The following is an 8,129-nucleotide window of genomic DNA, read 5'->3' as shown; positions in this document are numbered from 1 at the left end:
GAATATGAGTAATGTCTACAAAATAGGCACCTGTCAAACTTGCTTAGATGCTAAAAGAATAGCTTCAAGGTTTACGGGGAGCCAGCCTGCAGAGAAGTGAAGTACATCCCAGGAGTAGGAAGCTGGGGAGGTCAGGATCAGTTCTCTAGAGTAGTTAAGGTCTGGATGTAAGCATGTTTCAAAAATTACAGTTTATTATATCTAGTACATGGTTGAAGGCCACTAGTCAACAGGTAAGAATTGGCCAGATCAGGAAGCACCAGCCTGGCTGTTCAAAATTACACTAACTACACTAGGCATGAAGGACATCATGAATCTCAAGTCGACATATTTCTCCAGATATTTTAATACAATATTTAGAAATACTGGACTGTCCTAGAACTTTGTAACCTTTAATAAGGGAGAGAGAGAATACCCATGCAGGCATTCATCCTTCATTGTCATAAGGAAAGCTGGCTTATTTGATACTCAAAAGAAATGGAAAAACTCTGGTGGATGAACATTTTAGGTATAGTGAGGTGTTAGTTGAGCTCATTTTACAACTAATTTTTATTTAAAATAAAAAGAATAGGGAATTCCCTGGTGGTCCAGTGGTTAGGACTCCACGCTCTCACTGCTGAGGGCCTGGGTTGAATCCCTGGTCGGGGAACTAAGATCCCACAAGCTGCATGGTGCCGTCAAAAAAAAAAAAAAAGAATGAGAGAAAATAATAGCTAAGTTTTCATAAAGTATCACTTATCCTCTGTGTTGCATGTCATGGAGAAAATAGTTTAGAATTTTTGAAATTATTCTATTATGCTTAAAGCAAATGACAAATGCCCCATGTGACTATTGATACATCATAAATATAATCACTCAGGTCAAATAACTGAACTTCAATCATTTTTTTCAAACATTGCTTTTAAGAAGAAAACTTTCCTAGAACCAGATACTGGCAAATAATTAAATTCGAGAAATATACATCTAGTATATGGTTATACTAGATATATAACAAATATGTTATTACAATTATTATTTTATAAATTTACCTTGACCCTAAATAATATCTTTACACTTGGAATAGATTTGTAAAATTGCCTTTGTGTCTATAAAAATGTTATAGTAGAACTTTGTCAGTTCAGCCAAGGTGGTTAGATATCTACTTTCATGATCATTAACTTCATTTCCCAAATAAACAAAATACTTGGAAAAACTCGTGAAATTATGCCTACTTAGCAATCATTTTCCTGGCTATCTGATCACCTTTCAGAATTGAGAAACTCAAGTAACTATCCATCTTACATATAGGGTAATTGTACTTTGAATGTGTCTCTAGAGCAGAACTCTAGTAATTAACCACCTTTTTTTGGCACACTGCTTTTTTTCAGCATGTTTGTCTTCAAAGCAGAACTAAAATTAAAATGACATCATTTTCAGTTTAGTATTTTATTTCTGAAATAGTCTGTAGCAATTAACTTACAGAGTACAGGACAGTCCATTGCTAGAATACTCATGCCATGTTAATGCATACTCTTTTATTAACTGCATTTTATATCTCTGTATAAAAATATTAATTACTATTTACATAAAGCTTTATGTTTGAGTATTTTATAACATTTTGATTAGGTATTTCTCAAGCAAGTCTTAAAATTAGGCTTATATCAGTCTATCCATTTTATTGAGTTGTTCACAGTCTTTATCTTCATGTCGCCACTGACTCCAAGAAAACATGTGGCAATGACTTACATACCAGTGAGTGAGTGAGCCAAACAGGCTAAGACAAAACAAACATATGTCTCTGGTCTAATCTGCACATCTAACTGCTTGTGTGATTCCTGAGGCAGTGGCGGTGCCCTCCCAGCTGTAGTGTATAAAGGGCTTAGCTCTGAAATAAGATCCCTGAAGTAATGACTTTGACTTCAGATATGATGCCCTAGTATGCTTTTATCTTCTCTATACATGTCTGTTGAAAAAATTATGAAAATGTTCCAATAAACAGGTATAGTCCACTGTCCTATTTTCTCTGACCCTTTTAAGTTCTATTGTCTTTTTCCTCTATACGAGGTAAGAGTTTGCTGGTTCAGCTTCAGTATTCTCCCTCCTGACCCCATTGCTACCTTAACATAACCCTGCTCTCCATTTCTCATTAGTCTACCTGCTCATTTCCCCAGTTCTTTATCTATCTGTAAATTTTATGAACCTAACGCACTGGGTCTATCGTTGGAGTGGTGTTTATTTTAAGGAAACATGATTCAAAGCCCTACACTGATTTTGAAATAGTTCAACTCATTTATAATATCTTTAAAAAACTAAAGTGTGTTGTTTTAGGAATAGTCTTTTTTTTTTTTTTTTTTTTCAGTATGCGGGCCTCTCACTGCTGTGGCCTCTCCCACTGCGGAGCACAGGCTCCGGACGCGCAGGCTCAGCGGCCATGGCCCACGGGCCCAGCCGCTCCGCGGCATGTGGGATCCTCCCGGACCGGGGCACGAACCCGTGTCCCTTGCATCGACAGGCGGACTCTCAACCACTGCGCCACCAGGGAAGCCCAGGATTAGTCTTTTAAAAAATAGAAAAAGACTCCCTTCTTCTTGTTAGGGTATAGATCATTTAATTTCTTTATATAAAATAGTGAATGAAATAAGCAGCTCTCCTAGACAGAAGGGTATTTTAACAAAGTACCCCATATTGTGTTCAAAATGAGAAAGTCATTATTGGATACTGCTTCTGCCGATATCACTCTTCTTGAATAACTTCAAATGTCTGAGCACCTGTAATCTTAATTTAGGATATACAAATCTTAGCACTCTGGCATAACTTGCCTCAATCTTTTATACCTAAGGCCATCCACAGTAAATATCAGTCACAACTTTTCCTTGTAACTCCAAGAGATTCTACAACATAGCCTGACTGTGCTAGGCTCTCTCAGCAGCAGTTTTCCAGTCTATATTCACCTATGGATAAAGCATTGCCTTACAGCAAATGGCCAAGCCTGTGGCCTGTCACAGTTTTATGCAAGCACCCCATAATCCAGAAGACCAACTATGTAATGCATAAAATTGACCAAAATCTCCTTTCATTGACTCAGAAATTGTTTATCTACTTCCCAAACCCCAAAGATTTTCACTATCCAAACTCCAGAAGAGCATCCCTTCCACATCGTCCTCGTGGCCATCTCATGTTAATCCTACCCCCTCCATCCTCTCTCACCTGCCTCAGAATTCCTAGCACTTCTTTTGCTCTCACAACCTTTCTATCTAGAATATGCTAGACTATTTTTGTTGTGTCTATTCCTGTACTTTTCCAAACTGTACATCAAAAATTTATTGGTGATAAGACCCTTTCTCACTAAAGTGAGAAAACATTGAGTGGAAAAAGGCGGAACTCTCTTTAGATGATGAGAAAGGGGCAAAGTGTAGAAAAAGACATGTTAAAATATGTGTTCCTATTAATAGATTTTTTACTCTTTTTCAATACAGCTGGACTTGAATAAAACGGAGACAGTCATTTGGTGACTTGTGGCCAAGGAAAGGGACCTGAAAGCAGCCACTTTTTGGGACCCAGTAGGTACATACTCTGCTTAGGACCAGTGCCAAGTTACTGACCTAATGAAAAGTACTATTATAATTTTTAATATCCATTAATGCATAAAAACAGAGCAGACTAATAATAGAGGACCAATTAATTCATTGTTTTTGACACTGTCTCCTAGTGGCAACATGGTGCAAAGGAAAGACCACAGCTTTGGGGCCATAAAGACTTGGTTTTGAATCTGGTTTCTTCCCCTTTAATTAGTTTTAAGTTTCATTTATCTTAGTTTTAAAGATAAGGCATATTCAGCACCTAACCATACGGCTGGCATTTAATGCTTCCCTGATGGATCGTACCAGTCTTTTTCCTTTGTTTCTTTTTTGTTAGTTACCTATCTATGTATACATGTATCTATTTATTCAAGGAGGTTATTTTTCGGCTATCAAATAGAGGACAGCAATAAAGAATCCATTTATTTTAGATTATGACTTATTTGTATTTTGTATTTTGTAAGAAAACCAAGAGGTCTGAAATATGAAAACTGAATGGAAGAAAGGAGAAAGCTGCTGGTTAAGGGTCACTAATCAAACATTATATAAAATCCTGCTTCAGTATTATAACTCTAAATACTTAGAAGCTGACAATGAGGCAGCTGAAACTTAAATGATAAATGTGTCTAAGGCAATGAATGTTTTAAAAACATTAATTAAATCGGCCACTTGGGGCCATGTAATGAAATTTTTATTTAACAAATTGCAAAGGTTAAAAAATTTCACATCAGCTAGCTAGAAATTTCTGAGCAGGTGAGCATATGAGCAGTTCAAAGTCAATTGAACACTGAATATAAAATTTAACTTCATATTTACACACACATCTTTTATTAGACATGGATTTCCTCAAATTATGGAAAATTACTGAATGATTTAAGTTAAATCAAAAGAGCAATTGCTGCTTGAAGTAAGGAGAGTCTGCTTACATTTTAGTGGTTCAACTGCTCTTGCTCTTTTCCTAAACTGCAGATAACCCAAGATATGAACTGTCAGTGTGTGGTCCATGCTTCAGCTTAACATACTGCAACTGAATTCTTTAAATTTCATGTTCAGTTGGTGAAGTGGGCATATCCAATTTTTAAAGATGTATATCTAAATAGCCAGGCAAGTACTGAATATTTACTTTAAAATACTTGTTAGTTTTACAGTTAGAGATTTTTTTTTTTACAATTACAGAGATTTGTTTTAAAAAGTGCCACTTGACGAAAATTTTTTTACATAAAGTTCTCAAATTTTATTTTGACCTTAATTTTTTTTATACCAATAAAGTCTATCCCATAGTGTCACATGCTAACTTTAAAGTTTAAAAAAATTTTAAGAGAACTAGAATTTGAGGAATTTTAGCTGGGAAAAAATGCTGTTTGGTTAATTGCTTACATTAATGAATTGTCTCCTTTCACCCAATTCCAACATGATCCACCAACTTTAGGCTCAATTGGCCTCCCTTCTTTACATGGAACATACGGAGCTCATTCTGGTCTCCAGCACTTGGCATTTGATATCTATGACCTGTGTCTTGAATGCTCTTCCTGGAAATATTCACACAGTGACGTCCTTTCATACTTTAGGTCAATGTACAAATATCATCTCCTCATAAGGATTCCCACTTTAAAGTACATACTTAATTTTGAATATACTTAATTTTAAGGAGCCACCATCAACCTCACACTTAATACTGTCCTGTATCATTTTATATTTATTTATAGCACTTCATACAGTTAATAATTCATTGCTTGCTCCTACTGGATTTTTACTTCAGTGAGGGCAAAGACCATTTCAAACTTGCTTTGTGTATATCCTAGGACCTGAAACAGCAGATGAAGAGCTCAAGTAATGATGGCTGAAAAACATAATTAGCCATCTTTAAAAAATGACACATCGATCGTCTCTTCTGAATAATTTAGAGACTACTTGCTTTGCAAAGTCATACAAAATAAAGCAAAGATTGGGACTTCCCTGGTGGTCCAGTGGTTAAGACTTTGCCTTCCAATGCAGGGGGTGTGGGTTCGATCCCTGGTCAGGGAGCTAAGATCCCACATGCCTCACGGCCAAAAAACCAAAACATAAAAAACACAGAAGCAATATTGTAACAAATTCAATAAAAGACTTTAAAAATGGTCCACATCAAAAGAAATCTTTAAAAATAAATAAATAAATAAATAAATAAATAAAGCAAAGATTAACTCAACCATAATCTCTGCTATTTTGGTCATTTAGTACTATGACTAGGTGGAGGACTGTTTGCTTATTTATTTATATATTAATAAATATCATAATGCCTTTAATGATAGTTTATGAACCACAGTAAGAAATACTTATGAGGGATATTGTGTGTAACTAATTTTAGCCAAAACTACTTAGGATTGTTAAATCTGGGTTCATTTGTGCGTAAGAGAGGCACAATTTAAGTTTCCATTCTACAAACTTACAACATCTCTATTGTCTTTATATTGCCTTCTTTATTGCCACTGGAAGGTATTCATCTATCTCAAATTTATATAAGTAGGTTTTCCAAAGGAAGTAGCCCACATGACTAAGGATAATGATACACAGTGAATTATTTATGTTATCAGCTATATTGATGTGTGTATATACAAATATATATAATATACAATAAAGTACACCAATTAAAATTTACAATATGATAAATTTTGTCAGATATACACACCTGTGAAACCACTACTACAGTCAATATACGGACCATTTTCAGCCTCCGCCACAAAGCTTCCCATGACCATTTGCAGTCTATTTTTCCCACTGCTTCTGGCCCCAAGCAACCAATGATTGACTTGAATACGGCTTTTTTTCACTCAAAATACTAATTTATATTTCAATCCATGTTGCAGATATCAGTAAGCTGTTTTAGTTTTTCTTGATATTAAAACATTACTGAATAGTATTCTATTGTGTAGATAGGCTACATTATGTTTGAAAGATATCTGGATTGTTCCCTTTTTTTTTTTTTTGCTATGGTGAATAAAGCTGCCATGAACATTTGTATACACGCCTTTGTGCTTTAGTCTCTCTTGAATATATATGTAGCACCTTCAAATACAGGAAGCAAAAATTGACAAAATCAAGAGTAGAAAATAATATATGAGTTGAAAGACTTGATATACCATTTTTATTAATTGACAAAACAACTAAACAGAATATCAGGAAGGGTATAGTGAACATGAACAACACTATCAAACAACTTAGCTGACCTTTATAGAATACTCCACACAAAGGCAGAAGAACACACTTTGTTTTTCAAGCACAAGATAGACCATCTGCTTGACTCTAAAGCATATCTTAATAAACTTAAAAGGACTGAAATCACAATCAGTATATTCTCTGACCACAATGGAATTAAGGCAGAAATCAGTAGCAGAAGGAACTTAGGAAGATTCTCAAGAAGTTGGCAACCTATACAGCTCTAAACAACCGATGGATCAAAGGAGAAATATATAAGGAAAATACAATGTATTTTGAAGTAAACTAATTAAAAAAACCCAACATGTCAAAATTCATGGCATGCAGGTAAAGCAGTGCTTAGAAGGAAATTTATAGCTTAAAATTTTATATTTAAAAAAATGCCTCAACAAACATAAAGTAAGGGAGGAAATCCCCCCCACACAAATATGATATCAAAACCAGCAATCATGAGGAGAGTACAAATGCAGGATATTGGAAATGCATTGTAAATTAAGAGACCAGCAACTTAAAACAATCTTCTACATACACAGACTGCTATATCAAAACATCATGGGAACCACAAACCAAAAATCTACAATAGATACACACAAAGCAATCCAAATATAACACTAAAGATAGTCATCAAATCACAAGAGAACAAAAGAGGAAGGGAAGAAAAAAGACCTTCAAAAACAAATCTGAAAATCATAGTAGGGGACTTTCACACCCCACTTTCACCAATGGACAGATCATCCAAAATGAAAATAAATAAGGAAACACAAGTTTTAAATGATACATTCAACAAGATGGACTTAATTGATATTTACAGGACATTCCATCCAAAAACAACAGAATACACATTTTTCTCAAGTGCTCATGGAACATTCTCCAGTATAGATCATATCTTGGGTCACAAATCTAGCCTTGGTAAATTTAAGAAAATTGAAATCGTATCAAGTATCTTTTCTGACCACAACGCTCTGAGACTAGATATCAATTACAGGAAAAGATCTGTAAAAAATACAAACACATGGAGGCTAAACAATACACTACTTAATAACGAAGTGATCACTGAAGAAATCAAAGAGGAAATCAAACAATATTTAGAAACAAATGACAATGGAGACACGACGACCCAAAACCTATGGGATGCAGCAAAAGCAGTTCTAAGAAGGAACTTTATAGCAATACAATCCTACCTTAAGAAACAGGAAACACTTGAATAAATACCTAACTTTGCTCCTAAAGCAATTAGAGAAAGAAGAACAAAAAAACCCCCAAATTTAGAAGAAGGAAAGAAATCATAAAGATCAGATCAGAAATAAATGAAAAAGAAATGAAGGAAATGATAGCAAAGATCAATAAAACTAAAAGCTGGTTCTTTGAGAAGATAAA

Source organism: Physeter macrocephalus, chromosome 8 (assembly GCF_002837175.3).
Source record: "Physeter macrocephalus isolate SW-GA chromosome 8, ASM283717v5, whole genome shotgun sequence".
Classification (NCBI taxonomy): Eukaryota; Metazoa; Chordata; class Mammalia; order Artiodactyla; family Physeteridae; genus Physeter; species Physeter macrocephalus.
Note: the sequence above shows the minus strand (reverse complement) of the source record.